Source organism: Giraffa tippelskirchi, chromosome 11 (assembly GCF_054371585.1).
Source record: "Giraffa tippelskirchi isolate mGirTip1 chromosome 11, T2T-mGirTip1v1.2.pri, whole genome shotgun sequence".
Taxonomy (NCBI): domain Eukaryota; kingdom Metazoa; phylum Chordata; class Mammalia; order Artiodactyla; family Giraffidae; genus Giraffa; species Giraffa tippelskirchi.
Window position 1 is genome coordinate 50,564,196 of NC_137285.1, and position 22,399 is coordinate 50,586,594.

The 22,399-nt window shown below is 42.6% G+C and overlaps 1 protein-coding gene and 1 long non-coding RNA gene across 2 annotated transcripts in view; one reads left to right on the forward strand and one right to left on the reverse strand.

Moving 5' to 3' along the window:
• Positions 1–22,399, reverse strand: part of MAML3 (mastermind like transcriptional coactivator 3) — a 451,114-nt gene that overhangs the window by 123,510 nt on the left and 305,205 nt on the right. The window lies entirely within an intron of this gene.
• Positions 3,334–21,297, forward strand: LOC145526036 (uncharacterized). The gene is made up of 4 exons (XR_014068635.1): positions 3,334–6,277; positions 18,622–18,676; positions 19,505–19,630; positions 21,036–21,297. It is a non-coding gene; the product is annotated as an uncharacterized LOC145526036 (long non-coding RNA).

Below are 22,399 nucleotides of genomic sequence, written 5' to 3' on the forward strand. Positions count from 1 at the left end.
GAGAAATCAAGCAATACAATAAAAATCACAGACCTCTACAGCAGAAGATTCCATGAGCAGGAGTTAGGTTGGTGATAGGAAGTACCCTCGGAGGATTGTTATGAGAACTACTTCCAATGCAAAACAACAAGGATGATCAACTTCATTCAATTATCAACTTCTGCTGTCTTACTGCCAGGTTTAGAGGTGGTCAGATTATAAATTAGAAATGGAATACCACAGTTCCCCAGGGGATTAGCAAAGTGACGGAGCACTCCTTTGATAGCATGGCAAAAGGCCCTTCTCAGCTGCAAAGACTAGGAATGCTGAAGAACACTGGCGACTGTATTGTTGGCTTAATACATCATTACTCCCACTTATAAAACAATACTGTTTTTATTGTCATTCAACTATTTTTTCAAGAAGGTATGGCATGCTTACAGACCACCTTTAATTTGCTAGAGTTACCAACCCCAATACCATCTCTTTTCCCACAAGAGCCAGTTCAGGTCTCTCAAATAGGGTAAGAGAAGGTACTTTTCCCACCATTTTTTTAATAATACATTATTTTATAGAATAGTTACATATATTATGCTTTTGCTGATGCTAAGTCACTTGAGTCGTGTTTGACTCTTTGCAATCCTATGTACCGTAGGCTGCCATATTCCTCTTCCATGGGATTCTCCAGGCAAGAATACTGGAGTGGGTTGCCATGCCTTCCTCCAGGGGATCTTCCCAACCCAGAGATTGAACCTGTGTCTTTTATGTCTCCGGCATTGGCAGGCAGGTTCTTTACCACTAGTGCCACCTGGGAAGCCCCTATATGTATTATATTAATTATATATATATACTCCAACAATTATTTCATTTCATTGTAAGGATAGTAAAAACTATTCTGACTGAATAAATAAAAATCATGCTGTACCGTGTGTATGAGATGAAAAGGATGGAAGATAAGCTGGTGGAGAGATCTGCCAAGCTAGATTATACTCCCAGTAAGGGAATGTCTGGATCAGCAAAGACTAGCTTGGAATGCACTTTCCTAGGCTGTAATTACTGGGATCATACAAGGTGTTGGATGGAGGCTGCCCTATATATGCCATTCTACCCAACTCCCTCTGTTAATAAAGGATATCTTCTTTTGGTTCCAAGGCTACTCTTAACAGTAATATTAGCATGTATGTGACTCTTCTATTAATTTTCAACCAGGCACTAGATTTTAAACTTTCTTTTTGGGAATTATTCCTGCAAAAAAAACAACAACAACAAACCAAACTGTTTTTCAGGAGTATTTCCTTACCTTACAGATATTTACCTACCCTATAGATACTTCCTCCTGTCTAGTATCATTTGAAGTCTAATTTGGGGGAGGATAGTATCATTTAGATATTGTCTAATTTTATCTTTTTCTTCACCCCTCAGCACTCCTGCTTTGTCCACTGAACTAGACTGGGGAAGTTAAGATGTCATTCTTAGAAAAAGGAATTGTAAGCTTAGTAAAATGCATTTCTAAGAAAAGGAAACTCTGGTAGTATTTCTGTTGAGGTCCCTGAATCAAAAATTTTTATTCTTGGTTTTTTACTCATTTGCTTTTTCCATTCTTTCTCTTGTAAAATGGGTGAATTATGGAAATTTACTGTAGGAAAATGGTATTACGTTATGCTTAGGATAAGACAAGGTTTTGCACATTCCAGGCTTTTTCATCCTCGAACAGAAAACCCATTATTATTATTATCCACTAACTGCCACTTTTAAAGCATCTCTGCAGAATCAAGACATGGTATGCACTTCTCTTGCTCGGCTGTAATGGTGAGGTTAATGATGGTGCAGGGGCCTGTCTGGCACTCGGCACAGTGTCAGTGACGTAGCTCTCAACAGATTTCTGAGGTCTTCATTCCTGACCCGCGGCTGAGGTCACGTGAAAACATTCACCCAAAAACATTAAGGTGGGATAAGTGCAAGCCTGAGCCACTTTCTCAATAAATTGGAAAAACGTTTGCAGGGCGCGGATTTCTGGAAGCCAGGTGGCTTGCACATCTGCAAGTCTGGCTTGAGACAGCATTTGCCATCAAGAACCTGCTGGCATCGCTCCTCGTCAGAGCAACCTGCGATCCCCACACATGCCCCTCCCCACTCCTCCCGGGGACCTAGGCATCTGATGCTCGGTTGGCATCCAAAGTTCATCGCTGTCCACTGTTACAGAAATCAGACCCTATAAGAACAAGGGGTCAAGGGCTTCAGCACTCTCGGGACACTGGCTTTACTAGGATGGGGACTAAGAATCAATTGCTTTTGACACATTACCCACATTTTTTCAAATATAAATCAGGATGAACTAGCTCATCTGCTATAGGGTATCCCATCCTAGCCGACGGCTCTTATTCCTTTTTTAAAAAGGAGGGTCCTTCTGTTGACGTGCCTTTTACACCTCCCTCAAGAGGAACAGCGTTTGGGAGCAGAGATGCAGTGCGTGTGTACACCCCGCGTGTGTTTTCTCATTCCCACCCTACATTGTTTGTTGAAATAAATATGGAAATAAGGCTGAGCAAGACAGCCAAGCCAGCCAAACTGAAATAAATTCATCACTCATGGGCTCTCAAGGGAAGGAAACCGTGCATTTTTTTCTAAATGATTATTTCTGAAGCACTGAAGGAATGGCTATATCGCTAATGAGGCCTGTACACCATGACTGCTGATTATAAATGACCCGCAAAGAGACAGGAGATGGTGGAGAGGAAGGGGAGGGGCCGGGGGGAGCTGCGGGTGGGGGCTGCTGCCCTTTGGGGCAGGGGGTGGACATGGTACCCGAAATCAACTCCTCCTGCTTTTCTGATCCAACACTAATTCCCCCAGCAGAGCATAGGACTTACTCTGAGTCAATATAGGTGAACAGGAAGGTATCAAAAGCTCCCCCCACCCCCTCAAAGAGGGAAAGGCATCTTGTGTAAAAGTTCTTATGCCACCATGAACACCTCTCTCCTCCTGTGCATGGAAGTCCTTGGCAGCATCCCAGGACCTGAGATGCAAATGGCAATGACGTGTAAACCATGCTAAGCCATTAAATGGCGCCAAGACCCCTGGGATCCTGCCTTAGTGACTGTGTACTAGGCATATGGGAAAACAAGGTGCAGATATAAATACAGTTCATGGGATGGGCTCACTCCCCAGGGCAGCTGGTGAATTCTGAACGGACTGACAATGGACTTGCAGGATATCAGGATGCTTAAACAGAGAAAGCCATGACACATCCTGATACCACTCCTCAGAACCTCAGGACTCAGGGGCATTATGACATCATATGACGCACTTTAGGAAAACACCCAAATATCTCCTGGCAAGACCTAAGTATCATTCAGACAGAAGAATCTACTCTGCAGTGTTAGCAGCAGCAGCTAGAAGAAAAGGCCTGGCAACGAATATTCTTGACAAATGTGGTGAGCCAGCCAGGGCAGAATGGTACGGCAGTTGCTTTTTTAAATGGGTGTATTATTTAACCCCAGGAAATGCATTAATTATCCTTACATCCTTCCGGAAAGGTAGAGGTGGAAAGGCGCTTCTGCTGCCTGTCAAACAAAGAAGCTGTGACAGGGCATTAGATCTGTTTGCTCTGTGCAGTAACGCCGGAGGTCCCTGAACTCACAGAGGGCAGCTGCTCTGGTCTGCCTGCCCTTTGCAGGCAGCACGGTCTCACACAACACTCTGATGACGCTGCGAAGCAGCGTCTCGTCGGTCACGTGCATCCTCCTGTGAGTGACCTGGATGAGAGTTATATGGGGCAAGAGCGAAGGCCTGCTCTCCACCTCTTGATGCAATGGGCACTTGAGCTATTCTAGGTCATCAGCAACTTGTCTGCTCACAGGGATTGCAAAATAAACCAAGGATTCTGGAATACACCCTCCATTTCCTGTATGTCCAAAGGAATAACAAGACTAGACGCAAAAAAATTGGTGGCTTCAGGCATTATAAAGGCAGTTTGGTCCCCAAATTTATCCAGGGGATGTTCATAAAACTGAGAGGAAAAAGGAGGGGACAGCGGATGAAGGATAAAGTTCCGCTCCATTTACCACCGCTTTTCAGCCTTGTTTGTTGTGGCAAGAAACACATGTGCATCTTACTCCCTCTCTGCAGTTTTCCTGGGCCACAAAAAGCCGTGCGGTTAGCAAAGAGAAAAGCAACACAAGGAAGGTCCCAGCGTCCCTATCCTTCATCACTGGCGGGTGGATGCCAGTCCCAGACCTTTCTTTCTCCCTCGTCTTCTCTGTGGCTGCTCAGAGAATAAATAGGGGTTCTCGAACAGTCAGAACAAAGAATGAAAAGCCACCCATTCCAAGATGTAGTCTCCCGGCTTTGCTGCTCCCTACGGAGGAGCAAAGAGAGTACTACTGCATGCTGCCTCCTTATGGGTGCTGACGCTCGCTAATGAATCTGACCCCCGGCTGCAGCTCTAAAAGGGTGCGGCAGTGTGTCAATGTAAACAGCTAAACCTAGTGTCATGTCAAGTGGTAACAAGGCCACCGCTGGTTTTTTACAAGTGCTGTGCACTTAGCAGATAAAAATGAGCATGCTATCGCCGGCCTCCACAAGTCACACTTATCAACGGTGAGAAGAAACAATGCTTTGTTTGATAGCGGTTGCTTGGTGCCAGGAATAGGAAGTCAAATTTCTTGCGGGGACCCATTAGCATGATGAAAGGGCGAGTAACAGCTGCATTCACAGACTCTTTTTGCATGTGTCCACGGTAAGCAGTCCGGAGCTCCTGATGTTCCCTTCAATAAAGAGAACTAATTACCCTCCACAATGCCACCTGGGCTTGAGACAACCAATGTCAGGAAAGGGCTCTGACAAACACATTTATTTGTCCAGGACTAAGTCCAGGGCAGCAACCTCCATTCTTCCTGGTATCACAGTGGAGCCAGAAGCACACAAGATCAATAAAAGGTCCCGGGTTCACTGCAGGCTGGGGGCAGTACCTGCAGACAAAGAGTCCCCAGGGAGGCCAGGGGAATTCCAACCTCGGCGGCCAGGAGGCACGCACGCTCAGCAGGTGTAGCCCTGCCCGTGTGCTGCGTCCAGATTCGGGGTGAAGTTCTCCTTGAAGAAAGCCGAGAGGGTTGAAAGATGTCAAATAAGGAAGGAGAGCTGAAAAGAAGAGAGGGCTCGTTTTACCGATGCTCAGGTAGTTGCTTTACAATAGAAGAACTGTAAACAGATAAACATATGTCGACATGATCATCCCTCGTTTCATATACAAGGAAACTAAAGGACAGATGAGGTCAGTGACTGTGTCATGTGTCCGAATAAAGGAAGCGAACTGGCGTTTACTGAGCACCCAGTATGTGTCAGTTATTTTCAGATATATTTTCTAGTTGAGTCACTTCCACCATCCAAGGAGGCGGGACTTCGAGATACACTCACACAGGGACATGCAGACACACACACACACACCCCTGAGGCAACTGAGGCTGAAAGAGATAAATCAACTTGCTCAAAATCACTCGCCTAGTCTTGAGAGTCCCTTGGACAGGAAGGAGATCAAACCAGTCAATCCTAAAGGAAATCAGCCCTGATATTCATTGGAAGGACTGATGCTGAAGTTCAAGCTCCAATACTTTGGCCATCTGATGTGAAGAGCCAACTCACCGTTAAAGAACCTGATGCTGGGAAGGAGGAGAACCTGAAGGCAGGAGGAGAAGGGGACGACAGAGGATGAGATGGTTGGATGGCATCACCGACTTAATGGACATGAGTTTGAGCAAACTCCGGGAGATGGTGAATGACAGGGAAGCCTGGTGTTCTGCAGTCCATCGGGTCACCAACAGTCAGACATGACTGAGCAACTGAGCAACCAAAAGGGCTGATTCACAGTTTGATCCATCCGACTTTGGAGTGAGATCTCACTCCAAAGCTCCTCAAGGTCATTTTGGGCATTGAACCTGTGTGCAAGAAGCCAGGTGATCTGATTTGGGGGGTTATTCGAATACTTTTGAAAGCCACAGAGGCCTTTAGGAAGCTTCCTGTGTCTGTGGCCTTGTTCCACCAACAAAGCTTTAAGACAGTAATGAGGAAAATAAGCATGGCTCCTTTTGTTAGCTGAAGATACTTTTTTCAACTCCTTCTCCCTCTAAAGAAAAGGGAAGAGTAAAATTATAACTTATGACATCTGATCTTCCCCGAAACTCTATGTGTATCCATTTGATAATGGGGCTCTGGGAATTACCTAGTTCCCCCAACCCAACTCCTCAGTGTGTTGTAGAGCTTAGCATTCAACAGAAAGAACAGGCCTGTCTTTTGCCCAAAGGTGAGTATGTCACTAGGACACATCACCTTTCCGGATCACATGGGTCACATTTAAAACCACACCAGACAATAACTTGATATATTGCAATTTTAGATTTACTACCCAGTTTCCAGTACAGGGAAGTAGAATGTTTCAAACACCAAGAACTAAAATGCAAACTTACTGTCAAGTCTTAATTACACATGTTTAAAGACAATGCAAAAATAAAGACCTGTTAGTTAACATTCATGATAATTTAATCTAGCCCATACTTTTTACCTTCTCAGCTCATCAAGTCTTTTGTTGGAAAGAAATTTATGGCCTCCCTATTCATAGATAAGGAGAAGGCAATGGCACCCCACTCCAGTACTCTTGCCTGGAAAATCCCATGGACAGAGGAGCCTGGTAGGCTGCAGTCCATGGGGTTGCTAAGAGTCGGACATGACTGAGCGACTTCACTTTCACTTTTCTGAGGAGGGCATGGCAATCCTTTGCAGTATTCTTGCCTGGAGAATCCCCATGGACAGAGGAGCCTCACAGGCTACAGTCCATGGGGTCACAAAGAGTCGGAGACAACTGAGCGACCAAGTACACATTCATAGATATAGGTAATTATATACAGGCTTCCCAGGTGGCACTAGTGGTAAAGAACCTGCCTGCCAATGCAGGAGATGTAAGAGAGGTGGGTTCGATCCCTAGGTCAGGAAGAAGGAGGGCATGGCAACCCATTCCAGTATTCTTGTCTGGAGAATCCCATGGACAGAGGAAGCTGGCAGGCTACAGGCCATGGGGTTGCAAAGAGTTGGACATGCCTGAAGTGACTTAGCATGCATGCACACAATTATATACAGTTTGGGTTTTTCTAGAAGTTACTTCTGAAGTACCTTGATTTATTTGTATCTTCTAATGAAATGGCTACTATCCCCAGTTTAAGAGACAGAACTATCCTGCTTGGTCAGGTCCTGTCCTAGTCCTGATCTCAACTGTTCATGGTGGGAATTTCCCCCATTTCTGGAGACCTCACTCAAAGGCCTGATGATGCCTACCTACAGTGGGCAGCATCATGGCAAGGGTGAAAACCCCACCCATCCAAGGAAAAGCTGTGCCCACAGGGCCCCTGGGAGGAGCCATTTTCATCTTCTATTGCATGCAACTGACATTTTAAAATTATAATGGCTCCATATCCCAAATGAGTCCTAAGAACATTCTGAATCAGTTAATTAATAAATCAATTGCTCTTCAGAATGGCATTTATCAAATTCGCAACTAATATGTGAGGTGGGGTAAGAGTGGGAGTCTGCAGCTGCTATACTGCTGGCTCTAGGAGGAATCACTTACGTAGGACCCAGCTTGTTCTAAAACCTTCTGCTGCTCCCTGACTGTAAGCTAACAACCATCTTCAAGCATCTGTGCGTACCATTTGAGTCCACTGGGGCACAGTTTCATCAACTGAGACAACAACTTACAGAATAATGAGTGGTTGCTTGAAAGAATGAAGAACAGGGCCATCCTTACTCATCAGACACTTAGTGTCCCATATGGTGATAGTAATTGAAACATCCTTCCAGTCACACTGTTGAACTAAGATTAAAATCAATTAGTTGCCACCGTTTAGATGTTAGTGGCATTCTGGTGTCTTTATCTTGTTCATTAGGCACAGATATGATGTGGGGCACACAATATCAGGCTGGGCGCACTCCTTGGCAAAGAGAGTAGATCATTAGTAAACTCTTCAATCTCTTAAGACTAGCTACTTTTTCTAGCAGGTTTCAGAATCACTGCCAACACATTTGAAATTGGTCGTGACAATTAGGCTATCAGAGCAGCTTGTTGTTTAGTTGCTAAGTCGTGTCCAACTCTTTGCAACCCACAGACTGTAGCTCACCAGGAGTGGGTTGCCATTTCCTTCTTCAGGGGATCTTCCGGGACCCAGGGATCAAACCCGCATCTCTTGCATTGGCAGGCAGATTCTTTATCGCTGAGCCACACCCTAGAGCCCAGAGCCTTTGTACTGCTCTTAAGCATCTCCTTGGTGCCTTGTGAAATCGCCATTGCTCCATTATAGACTGTACCCACCCCCCAGCCATCATCCAGCCACTGCTTTGCTTCACATGTTGTTGAGGGGCTGGCATTGGCAGTGTGTGTGTGAAAGAGGAACTATGAGAAAACAGCCCAAGTGTGCAGGACACCAGTAGTGGAATGACATACAGGCATGCTAGAAAACAAAGCAGCAGAGACTGGGGACTTGGTGAGGAGAGAGGTGGAGAACCACTGTTCAGAGGCCAAAAGCCTATCAGTGGTTTAGTCTGAACTTGGCTCACACTATTTATCCTCCTTTCCTTTTCTTAATAGAGCCAATGTGGTTTTTGCAAGCTTTTTCTCCTGGAAGGGGTCTCTTTTTCTTTTTAAGAAGAGATAATGGGTGTTGATTTTTCAGTCAAATAGTCACTAATGCCTAATGGCTCTCAGAATTGAATCCTGAGGTCAGACATCAAGGAGAGAGAATGTCGGGAGGAATCAGAAGTGGCACAATGTCCAACAGAGAGAATACAGCAAAGAAGATGGAAGGAATATCTTTTTTGATCCATCTCCTAGAATAATGAAAATAAAACCAAAAATAATCAAATAGGACCTAGTTAAACTTAAAAGCTTCTGCACAGCAAAGGAAGCCATCAACAAAATGAAAAGACAAGCCACAGGTTGGGAGACGATATTTGCAAATGAAGCAACAGACGAGGGATTAATCTCCAAAATATACAAACAGCTCATGCAGCGTTATGTCAAAAAAACAACCCAATCAAAAAAATAGGCAGAAAATCTAAGTAGACATTTTTCCAAAGAGGACATATAGATGACCAAAAAGCACATGAAAAGATGTTCAGCACTAATTACCAGAGAAATGCAAACCAAAACTAAAATGAGGTAGCATGTCACACGGATCAGAATGGCCATCACTAAAAAATCTACATACAATAAATGCTGGAGATGGTGTGGAAAGAAGGGAACTCTTCTACACTGTTGGTAGAATGTAAATTGGTATAACCACTATAGAGAACAGTATGGAGGTTCCTTTAAAAATTTAAAATAGAACTACAATATGATCAAGCAATCTCACTCCTGGGCCTATATCTGGAGAAAACCATAATCCAAAAGGATGCATGCACCCCAGTATTCACTGCAGCACTATTTACAATAGCCAGGACAGGGAAGCAACCTAAATGTCCACTGACAGAGGAATGGGTCAAGAAGATGCGGTATATATAAATAATGGAATACTACTCAGCCATAAAGAAGAATGAAATACTGCCATTTATAGCAACATAGATGGACCTAGAGATGATCATCCTAAGTGAAGCAAGTCAGACAAAGACAAATATCATATGATATCACTTATATGTGGAACATAATTTTTAAAAGATACAAACTTATTTACAAAACAGAAACAGACTTACAGATATTGAAAACCAACTTACAGTTACCAAAAGGGAACCACGGCAGTGGGGGAGAAGGATACATCAGAAGCTTGGGATGGACTTACGCACACATATAAGGCAAATAACCAACAAGGACCTGCTGTAAAGCACAGGGAATTCTACTCAATAATCTCTGATGATCTATATGAGAAAAGAAGTTTAAAAAGTGAATATATTTATATGTATAATTGAATCACTTTGCTGTACACTTGAAACTAACACAACACTGTAAATCAACTATATTCCAATAAAATTAAAAGTAAAAAAGAAAATAAGATGGAAAGAGAGAAGCAGGGAGGGTGATAGAAAGTTAGTAGGAATTGGACATATGTCTGTATGAGACAGAGAATGTGGAGAGGGTGTGCCAACACAGAAATGGGAAAAGACATAAATTAAGAATGAGTGTCCTTTTTTGGAAGTATACTTGATTTACAATGTTGTGTTAGTTTCACATGTATAGTGGAGTGATTTAGATATATCAGGTTTTTTCCCTTATAGGTTATTATAAAATATTGAGTTCCCTGTGCTATATAGTAGGTCCTCACTGTTAACTTATTTTATATGTAGTAGTCTGTCTATGTCAATCTCAAACTCCTAATTTTATCCCTCTCCCCAAGATTGAATGTCTTTATCCAAGGTCAAGGTGTCTGAATGAGGTCAAATTGGCAGAAACACAGAGGTAGGAACTGAAGTTAGAAAAATTAAGTAAGAGCAAATAAATCTCATTTTTGTTGCATGGCAAGTCCATTTCTGAACACAGAGATGTCAGAAAATTCCAGTTCATGTCCATACCCTCTTCATGACTATGCCAAGATCTCACACAGTAAGTGATACCAGGAATTAGACTGGCTTGAGACCAAAACAAAGCAGGAAGCTACTTTGAATGCAATTTTACTTAACTCAGTGTTTTTGGATTTGAAACAGATGCTTATCTGAATGAAAGCCTTTGTGATTTCTTATCTTTTCCTTTGTAGGCCCATTTATAAATCTACAGCAAATGGTATATGATAGTTTCATTGGCACCACCATCTCCTATGCCCACCATTATAATTCTAAAACACAAACTGGATAAATACATAGGTAGGTCATTTTCAAAGTGATTTTTATTTGCTCAACAGATTGAATCTGGGCAGTAGTAAAATTACAATTGGTTAAGTAAATCTTGAGTCAGAGTAAGGTGTATCAGGGTAATGTTGATCTTTAATCCTTAGGTCCTAGAATATATTTTTAGGAGCAGGAGGAAATCCTAACATCCATATAAACAGAGAATTCAGAGTGTGAAATGACCCAGGCACACTTTCTTAGTTATTGGTGACAGCTTGACAGTGACAAAAACATTAGGTGCTAGAATGCTTTCTCCCCAACTTTGTAGCTGAATTTTTATGCAGTCTTCTCCAGATTATTTTGTGCCTTAATTTCCCTTCTTGCAAATTGCCGGGAGCCTTGTCGACTAAGCTACAGATTATAACAAGCTAGCACTGCACCTTATTTTTATTTGACTAGTCAGATTCCCTCACCAAACTAAGCATTTCTGTCTATGAGGGGAAGAGTTTAATAAGTAAATGATCTTTGAATAATAGTTTAGGTATTATTTTATATTCCAAAATGTATTTTAAAAGTTACTAGTTGATGACTCGGAGAAGGCAATGGCACCCCACTCCAGTACTCTTGCCTGGAAAATCCCATGGACGGAGGAGCCTGGTAGGCTACAGTCCATGGGGTCGCTAAGAGTCGGACGACTGAGCGACTTCACTTTCACTTTTCCCTTTCATGTACTGGAGAAGGAAACGGCAACCCACTCCAGTATTTTTGCCTGGAGAACCCCAGGGACGGCGGAGCCTGGTGGGCTGCCGTCTATGGGGTCACACAGAGTCGGACACGACTGAAGCGACTCAGCAGCAGCAGCAGCAGTTGATGACTGTTGGTGGCAGATAGAGCTTTTCTCTCTAGAGTCACAGTCCTTAAAACAGCTCCATTTTAAACATTTTTGCTTCTCCCCTATACTTAAAAATACCTTTTGTGTAGCTTTCTCAGGATATCCTATAATTTAGAAAATCAAGGTGATTCATTTCGATATTTTGCTGAAAAATTGTGTGGTTTCCCTGAGAAGCTACTGATCCATGTGACAGCTCCGGAAAGGCAGTGGGGCGGGAGGACCCAAAACAACATCATGAGACTGGATGGATCTGCTTTTTTTCACATTATTCAATGAGATTTTCACAGTTCACACTCAGGATTTTCTGCACCTAGGCAGGCCAGCTAAAGGGTAATGGAACTTCCCTCTCCCTTCCCTTTCTCAGTCTTTCTCCATTATTCAGGTTGTGTAAAATTAGAACATTAAAAAAAAAATACACACATACTGTCCTTTCCTGCTGGGTTAGTACAGATCACGGTTGGTCTAGGTGAGTGTGTTAAACTGGGGGCTGAGGACAGCGTGGAAAGAACACGATCACTCACTGATTCAATTTGTGGAGCAAATCATAAAAACCTTTTTAAGTGGTTGTTGCCAGCGCACGTGCATTTATGCTCAGCCATGTCTGACTCTTTGTGACCCCATGAACTCTAGCCCGCCAGGCTCCTCTGTCCATGGGATTCTCCAGGCAAGAATACTGGAGTTGGTTGCCATTTCCTTCTCCAGGGTATTTTCTCACCCTTGGGATCAAACCCATGTCTCCTGCACTGGCAAGTGGATTTTTCACCACTGAGCCACCTGCAAGCCCGGTTGCCGCCAGAGTCGTAAGGAACTACAGAGTGCTTGTTTTGAACATGTCTCCACACATCCCTGATCCTGTCGTGCTCTCTCAAGGATTTCTGACAGCTCAGGTTATCAGGAAGTGATAGGGAAGCTGGAACACCTTTTCTGTGCCTCTCTACAAAGCCTCCTAAATCTGATTTACAGAGTTGAGAATGATTAAGAAACAAACAAAAAAAGTGCTAGCGCTAGCAAGTGGAGGATACTGGCAAACTCTTCAAATTAAGCACAGGACATAGAAGCTTCAAAAATACTTTCCAACCGTGCCTCGCTGCTGATCACCAAGCTCCCAATAATGACAGAAAACAGACTTCACCTGATAACTGTGACGACAGAATACACTGCTGCTTCTATTGTTGTCAAAAGCTCGCTTGAAAAGGAAAGTTAATCTGGAGGGATGAATGAGCGGGGTGCCAAACGTAGGTCACCAAACCCAGGGCCCCCATAAGCAGCAAACTCCGTCTGCATGGGACCCAGGAAGAAACAGAATTGGGAATATTTGTTTGTTTGTTTATTTGGTAGCATGTTTGATTTGGGCAGGAGACTGTTTTAGGAATCTCCAGTTTCACCCGTTTGATCTAGTTTGCTCCTAAGCATGTGTGCTTAGTGAATTATACATTGTTAGCGACCCTGGGGTGTGCAATCCCATCTCTTTTAATACACTTTTCCATTCTGACAAGAAGCTTCAGTGGCTTGGAATAATCCCCTTCAGTTGACAAAAGCAGCCCCCAATTTCTAAGTTTTTAAACCATTAGTGGCTGATCAGTTGCAACAAATATGCCGCCACTGCCGCTGCTGCTGCACCTAATGATTGAATGTTAAATATTCATGATGGATGGATGTCTGTGTGTATGCACAGAAATGACATATCGACGGCTGCTTCTCACCAGGGCACCGTTAAAGCTGAACAGAAGCTGCATATGTCAGATATTTCCCGGTTAAAAATTCCTGTCATTAAAATAATTATTCTATAGATCCAGCAGCATTAATGTAGGAGATACACATGTCTGAAAATATACAGTGTGGAAACAGGTAGAATGCTTCCCTCAAAAACAGCCCTTTAATTATTAAAAAAAAAAAACCCACTAAACACACCAGCAATTTTGATAGTGGTGATTTGGGGTCGTTTTGATTTTTCAATGATTTTAATTTTCTTATTTTTGCTTGTCTGTATTTTTCAAAGACATTTTCTACAATAAATGCAAATTATTTTTGCAATAAGATAAAAGATAACTTAAAAATCCCATTCTAAGAAAAATGACAGTGTTACAATAAAATTTTGACCGATTAAAAAAGTTCCTCATGGAGAAATATGCACTTATAGGTTATAAAAATAAAGACAAAAGAAGAGATGAGAATAAGTTTTGTCTAAGTTTTAGCTGTGAACTGAGTGGGAAATAGGACCTAATTTTCCTCTATGAATAAGGAAAATGCAAGTCAATTTTCAGAAGAAATTCAATAGAAGAGATACAGTGATCTGAAAAGGGATACATTTTTTGAGATGAAATTACACCAAATGAATTCTTTGGCCGCTATTTGTGGCTGAGACTAAGAACAACTAAGAATAATTAGCTGACCGGAAAAATGCCTGTGGTTTCAATCTGCTAGGATGAACCCCTGTTTCTTTCTTAATATCTGTGATCCCTTCTTACTGTTCTTTTCTGGAAATCTTCCTCATACACATAAGCACCATTAAATCTCACTGTTCCTTGCACTGTTCAATTCAGACCATCTTTTTCCAAATGGACACCTATTTAATAGCATATATGACTATCTGGGTCACAGGAAAGGGAAAAATAATGAACAAACACAGGTATCAGAGAGAAAAAGCCAGACACACTTGACCGCTCTGTGTGGGTGAGCAAACACTCAGGCTTGTCATTCTGTAATAGGATTTCATTAGTTCTCCAGACCAGTGACTAAGTGGTTAAAAGGAAAACTATATCAACTGCTTGCTTCTGATTGGTCCCGAGAAACTTCCTGTAGAAAAGAATTAGAGCAAATACGTTGAAAGGAGGGTCTAGATTCTGTGTCTACAAGAAACACAGGGGGAAAAAATAAGACGAGGTCTGACCTTGCAGCTGATGACTCAGGTTAAACTATACAACTGTGTCTGGCTCCGCGTTAAGAGGTTACACCAGGAGTCTAAGCAGAAGAAGGAGAACCAGCAGGGATGAAAAACCGTGAAGGCAAAAGCAGCCTCATTGGAAAGAACAGTTTAAAATCTTGAGCCTGAAAATCACTTGCGTCCTGAAAATACTGAGCTTGGAGGCAATAAAACCATCACGTACAGATTAGTTACCAATCCAAATGAGACCCACTGTCAGTTAACCACTCAGCTTTTAATGTGTCCTGTGTGCCCCATCCTATCAAAATATCCCTTTGCAGTTCATTTGTGGTTCAGTGCCTTTCTTTGAAATTTTACATAAAATTCTGAAAAGTTGTTTTTCTATAATCGTTTGCATTTTAAATAGCATTTTTTATTTAAAGAAGTTACAGGGAGAGCCATCTTAAAGGAAAACATGGTTAGGATACTGACACACAGGCATTTTCACTATATTAAAAAACCTCGTGTTCCATGACTTCTATGAGGTTTACAGATGAACAGAACTCCTGGTCTTCTGGACCTTATCTTTTCAGTTTGCTTAAAATTCTCGATTGCCTAAAATCCAATTTATTTAGATTCAGTGGTTTTTTTGTCATTGTTTTTGTTTTTCTTCTAGACCCTGTAGTATATGTAGCTAGTTGATCTTTAGTAGTATTTGATGAAATTTAAGCTTCTAGGTGATTCTGCATAAAAGAAATTAAACATTTAAACAATGGCAAGACAAAATCCTGAAAGATCAAGTCATTATTACTGCCTTAGCCCTCTCTGCTCATTCAATTAACCTCACTAGGCAAAATTATGATGATGATATTTCCTGATCTGCTCAGAACGTCTCTGGCTTACAGCATTGTCCTGGTGACCCGTTTGGCTAGTGTCCCTTTTCACTTTCAAAAGTGTCCTGGTTTGGATGATAAATTCAATGGAATTGTCCAAGGTTTTCTACGAGTCCATAGGACAAGTTAGGTTGTGTTGTCAACATCTAGCACTGGTGCAAACCTCAACCTCAAACATTTTCTTTGCTTCCAAAAGGATGTTTGAGAATAAAGCTTTTTCTGTACACAGACACTTATGATTAGAGGGACAGGACTATTTGCAAGATGAAAGGGAGTAAAGAGAACATTTTACCAAATATGTTTAGAATATGGTTGGCCCTAGAAGATTACTCATATTTTAAGAGCCTCTTTCCAGAAAAGTGGGAAATTATAGTAGTTTTAGATGAAATTTCTTTGTTTTTTTAAACATTCACTCTTTGGGTGTCTTACATTCCAGAACTTTCTCTAATTCCATTTCAGATACTGTCCTATAGGTGACTTTTTTATGAAGGTATCAATGGTTCTATAATCTTGCAGACTCCCTGCTGGGGTGCTGACAGCTAACCAGAACCAGAAAGTCAACCTCTTCTCAGATACAGAGCATCACAGTATGGCAATCCAGCTTTTTGGGGTGCTGTTTATCTATGGCCTAGGTCTGCTATTGGCTGGCACATATGGTATCACAGACTTAATATGCCACCTGGATGCCTTCATTCTTCTCCAGGGTTTTCTGAGACTCCTCAAAGGAAGGACAGCTTCCTTTCACACTGAAAATCCGATTTATATTGCCAGTGCCCAAGGCTGTAAATGCTTGGGGAGAAATATGGAAGAAAAAGAGCAAGAAAGGGCAGCCAAATTGTTTTTAGAATATATAATGTCTTCAGGCTTTTTCTATTCTCAAACGCTGACAGCCAACATATAAATAGTTCATTATTCCCTTTTTCCATACAGAGGAACCATGTTGATTCTGGGCAATATGAAGCTGATAGAAACAATAAGTGAACTAAACTGAGTGGGCAGACTGGCCTAGGCCCTTATGCAGAAAGTGGATTTGGGGTACATGACTTCAGGACTCCTCTTGAGATTGTAAAAGAAATAGGAAAATATGGTCATGTTTGCATATCATAATCATGTTGGCTTGTACACAGATGTTCTCATATTAAAACAATGGCTACTTGTGAACAGCTGATCATGCAAGGAGGGTGAAGTGTTGTTTCTGTATGAAACTGACCTTTCGACTCCTTGAGTGGAATAGCTAGGGGTCACTAATGGGAAGTAGAGAAGCGAAAGCCACCTTTCTAATGCTGTACCTGGTCTCTAACAAAGAAAAGGGTTCTTAAGAGTCTGATGACCTCGGAACTTGAATTTTGAGTTGGGGCTGGCAACATAGCAATCTCTACCCTGGTTCTACCAGGTACATCACAGGCTATACTAACCACTCTAAGAGATTCATAGATTTACCACCTATGGGAATCAGGTTCAAAGAAGGTACAGATTTTGGAATTATTACTTTTTAAGATTTTATTTTATTAATTTCTCTGTGCTGGGTCACAGTTGTGGCATGTGGGATCTCTGATCTTCCCTGTGGCATGAGGGATCTTTAGTTGGGCATGCAAACTCTTAGTTGCAGCATCTGAGATCTAGCTCCCTGACCAGGGATCTAATCTGAGTCCCCTGCATTGGGAGCAAGGAGCCTTAGCCACTGGACCACCAGGGAAGTCCCCAGATTTTGGAATTATTGAAAACACATTTTGGGACACTTGTTCTATACTGCTAAAGATCATTTAATCAAGTGTATCATCCCCATGTTATTGAACAAAGCCTGATGGAAACTTTGCAAAGCATAATAATTTTAGGGAGAAGCTTCATATTTTTTAAACTTCTCTGTAAATCAACTTATGTCCATGTCACAGTCACAGAGTAAACTGTAAAATATCTAGAAATCACCCCAGGTCTAAAGATGTGTAAAACCATCATCAATAGCTTAATTTTGTTGCTAGTATTCACAAAGATTCAGAGAGGCTGTATATCTTTCGTTAGGGCTTCCTCGGAGAAGGGAATGGCTACTCACTCCAGTATTCTTGCCTGGAGAATTCCATGGACAGAGGAGCCTGGTGGGCTACAGTCCATGAAGTCACAAGAGTCAGACACAACTGAGTGACTAACACACACACACACACACACACACACACACACATCTTAGTTGTATGGCAGTTTTCCCAGTTCTGGACTGGTAGTGATCCATTTCTAGAACTTTACCTTTCTCAAAGTACATGAGAAGCATTCTGGCTCACTGTCTCTGCCTTTCTTATAGACTCAGCATCCAGTCCCATCACTTGATAGCAAATAGATGGGGAAACAATAGAAACAGTGAGAGACTTTGTCCTTTTGGGCTCCAAAATCACTGCAGATGGTGATTGCAGCCATGAAATTAAAAGACGCTTGCTCCTTGGAAGAAAAGTTATGACCAACCTAGACAGCACATCAAAAAGCAGAGACATTACTTTGCCGACAAAGGTCCATGTAGTCAAAGCTATGGTTTTTCCAGTAGTCATATATGGATATGACAGTTGGACCCCATAAAGAAAGCTGAGCACTGAAGAATTGATGCTTTTGAACTGTGGTGTTGGACAGGACTCTTGAGAGTCCCTTGGACTGCAAGGAGATACAACCAGTCCATCCTAAAGGAAATCAGTCCTGAATACTGGAAGGACTGGAAGGATTGATGCTGAAGCTGAAACTCCAATACTTTGGCCGCCTGATGCAGAGAATGGACTCATTGGAAAAGACCCTGATACTGGGAAAGATTGAAGGCAGGAGAAGAAGGGGGCGACAGAGGATGAGATGGTTGGATGGCATACCAACTTGATGGACATGAGTTTGAGCAAGCTCCAGGGGTTGGTGATGGACAGGGAAGCCTGGCATGCTGCAGTCCCTGGGATCACAAAGAGTCGGACATGACTGAACGACTGAACTGAACTGACTGACTGATTGTGAAATAGAAAGAGCACATGACGTTTGCCTCCTGGCTCTGCGCTTTATGAGTTGATGATCTTGGCCAAGTCTTGAACACTCTATGGGCCTCAGTTTCCTTACTTATGAAATACTTGCCCTTGCAGGTGAGGAGTAAGAGACATAACATATGAACATTTTACAGGTAAAAATAACCTGTAAAAGGGAATGCACAGTACACATGCTATCATTGACCTCTTATGTTACAGATGAAGAGTTGATGACACCAAAAGACTAGGACAACAAACTGACCAGAAGCATGTGGTGAGTCCATTATGAGCCCTGCACCCAGCCAGCATGCACACACCCAGGAAACTGTGCACCCTCTCATTTCTGCTTCCACCCACGCACACAGACAAAGGACGGGTTGCTAATCCACTGAAGTGAAGTGCAAGTCACTCAGTCGTGTCCAACTCTTTGCGATCTCTAGGCCAGAATACTGGAGTGGGTACCCTTTCCCCTCTCAGGACATCTTCCCAACCCAGGGATCGAGCCCAGGTCTCCCGCATTACAGGCGGATTCTTTACCAGCTGAGCCATAAGGGAAGCCCAAGGGTACTGGAGTGGGTAGCCTATCTCTTCTCCAGTAGATCTTCTCAACCCAGGAATTGAACTGGGGTCTCCTGCATTGCAGAAAGATTTTTACCAACTGAGCTATCAGGGAAGCCCACTAACCCACTACTCAGTTTCAAATGGTACCATCGACATAGCTGCTTCTTTCTTTATAATAACAGCGCATTCCCCACCTTTGAAAATGATAAAGAACCAGCCCACTAACCTTGCTGAGGGTGCCCATATATTCTAGAGCCAGAATATATTGTCTTTGTATTATCAAATACACAGAGTGAAAGAGGAGCAAGTTGGGGGCCTGCAGGTGTGTTTGCTGAGTGTGATGAGGGAATGGGGCTGGAAGGATGCTTTGAGGATTATGGATATGGCCTGGGGGTCTCCAGGGGGCAGAGTTTTAAAAGCTGGGTGACAGGAACACAAAAGGCTCTTCAGGAGGTAAACGATGTCTGATCACTTCTGTGCCGAGGAGAGCAGCAGCGAAGCTGGTAATAACCCCTCCCTGTTTATTCCCTCACCAATAAAGTCTCTAGACACCCCAGTCAGAAAATCAGAGGATGTTGAAGGGGGAAAAGATCTCAGTATCCCCAAGCTGAAGGGAGCAGGATGCAGTTCAAATACCATCTCTGCCTGTTAGCAGCTGAGACTTTGGGTAAGTTTCTTATCACTTCTGTGTCCTCACTTGAAAACAGAGAAAAATAACCTCATAGGTTCTTTGAGAATTAAATCTGATGTCTATGAAGCATTCACCTCAGTGCCTGGTGTATAGTAAGTTCTAGAAATGTCAGCTGTTTTTGCTATGAATTTAGCTTCTTAAGTTCCTTGTGAGAAAACTGAGGGCCAGAGGGTATTGGTGGCTTGCCTAAATCTACAAGGTTCAGATTCATGGCAAAATATGGACTACACACCAAGTCATTTTGCTGATGCTCCAGTACATTCTCCTCCACATTCCATGTTGATGCCCACTGTGCCCCAGGGATGGTCATCTGCTGATGGGCTCTAGGTCTACAGAATCAGTGATGTTAAATGACGGAGTAGCAAAAACAACCATTTCTCAACGTTCTGTGTGAACGGTAAGGAATATGTTCATGAATGACCCCAGGCTGCAGATGATCCACTTGGGGTTGATGTGGGTTTGGTGGCGACAGCAGAGAGCAAAGCCACGGTCTCCAGTGTAGGGCATCTGTGTCCTGAGGGTGACTAACTCTCAGAGTTGAGTGCAGTTTAAGGACTAAGGCTGGCCCTTCCTGCAGGGCATGGTGTCAGGCACTCAGCTCATCTAGAGCTGTCTTCAGCAGCATGACAGCCATCAGGCCACTTTCGCTGGAGCCAATGACCTCTGTGATGGCCCCAGCCTGGTTGTGGAATCTGAGCCTTAGAATCCCCTCTTAAGGCTCACTCTGATCCTTCTTAATCCCCCATTCAGCTTCCCTCTACTTTCTTTTTTAAATTTAATTTTATCATTGGAGTATAATTGTTTTACAATGTTTCATTAGTTTCTGCTGTAAATGAAGTGAATCAGCTTCATTTCATGTATACATATATCCCTTCCCTCTTGAGCCTCCCCCCAGTTCTCCTCTAGGTCATCACAGAGCACCAAGCTGAGCTCTCTGTGCTATACAGCAGCTCCCCACTAGCTATCTATTTTACACATGGTAGTGTACATTTGTCAGTGTGACTTTCCCAATTCATCCCACCCACCCCTTTTCTCTCTGCGTCCACACATCTATTGTCTATGTCTGTGTCTCTATTCCTGTCCTGCAAATAGGCCCGTCAATACCATTTTTCTAGATTTCCATATTTATTGTGTAATTATACGATATGTGTTTTTCTCTTTCTGACTTACTTCACTCTGTATGATAGACTCTAGGTCCATCCACATCTCTACAAATGACTCAATTCCATCCCTCTATTTTCTAAATCATCTATGTGTCCTCATCCTGGAGAAAGGGAAATCAAGATTGTTTAATCATCAACCTCTGTCTACTTTCAACTCCTAGTCAACAGACTTGGTCCTGGGATTGCTCTGTGTCTTAAAATCTGTCTCTTATCCGTAGAGCTGGATCTGTTTGGATGTCTGAGGTTTCTAGAAGACTCGCCAGAGGATGAATGGGGTGTCATAAGAGCAGGTGTCAGATGGTAAGCAATCCTGTTCTCGCCTTATTTGAATGTGAACTTCATCCTCTGCTACATGCTGGTGAATCATAAATCTCAGGGTCTGACACCTTTGGAGGTCTGAGGGAATGAAGCTGCTGCCAGATAAAAAGTGTTTCATGCAAAGAGATGAACCAATGTCAGAATAAAAAGTTTATCAAGGTGTATGTTAGAGAAAAAAACCGTCCAAATAAAATGGCTTTGGGGATGTGTACAGTTAAAGCAATTTTAAAAAGCACCAAGCCTTCTCTCTTGCTCTCTGTTTTTCAACACATGTACTAGATTTATCACCCTAGTGGCATATCTATATGCATTGCATAGTGTTCTTTGCTTCCTATTTCCAAAGGATTTCAGTTCTTCAGATTTAAAATCACCAGGGAATTTAGAAGGAGTGAAAAATATTCCCAAAAGGTGATTTGATAAGCCTAAACAGAAACCCTTACATTGTATGGCTCCCTTTACTTCATGAAATGTTTTTCTGCACATTATCTCATCTTTCTCATGGGCATTGGAGGTTTGATACCATTCAGAGAGCAGAAGACTAGTTCAGGTCTGTATGGGGCAGTTTTACAAACCCCTTCTAAGTTTTAATTTTCACATGACAACCAAGTGTTTCATGAGTCTACAGGAAAATCAAAATAAACTCATTATGAGGAAACCACTACAGGTTTCCTCATCAAAATTCTTCAGGAAAACTGTCCTGTTCCAAATGTTGGCTCTGGAAAATGCCCACTTACCTTGGGAACCATGAAGTTCGCACTTCTTTGAGGGCACCCACTGACCCCTTGGTCTTTGCCTGGATGTGTATCCTTCCTTCAACTCCTCATGCACCTTTGCCAGTATCCTGGCTCATTCACGCTACACTCCCCTTCTACGGACCACAGGCTCCTTGACGGCAATGCCAATGTCTTGGTTTTTTAGGGTTTTTTTGGACATGGATCATTCTTAAAGCCTTTATTGAGTTTGCTACATAATTGTTTTGGTTTTGTTTTGGCTTTTTGACCACGAGGTGTGTGGAATCTTAGCTCCCCGATCAGGGATTGAACCCACACCCCCTGCATTGGAAGGTGAAATCTTAGCACCGGACCACCAGTCCCCAATGTCTTGTTTTTTATCTTTCCTGTTCTTACAAGGCGAGGCACTGGGAGGGATTCAGTATATATGGAATGAATGGTCAGAAAAGTCCATGGCCAACAGGTACCTTACAGAAAGTGTGAGCGTGAACTGGGTAAATGCTGGTGGAGTCAAAGAATCTTCTGGAGCAGTA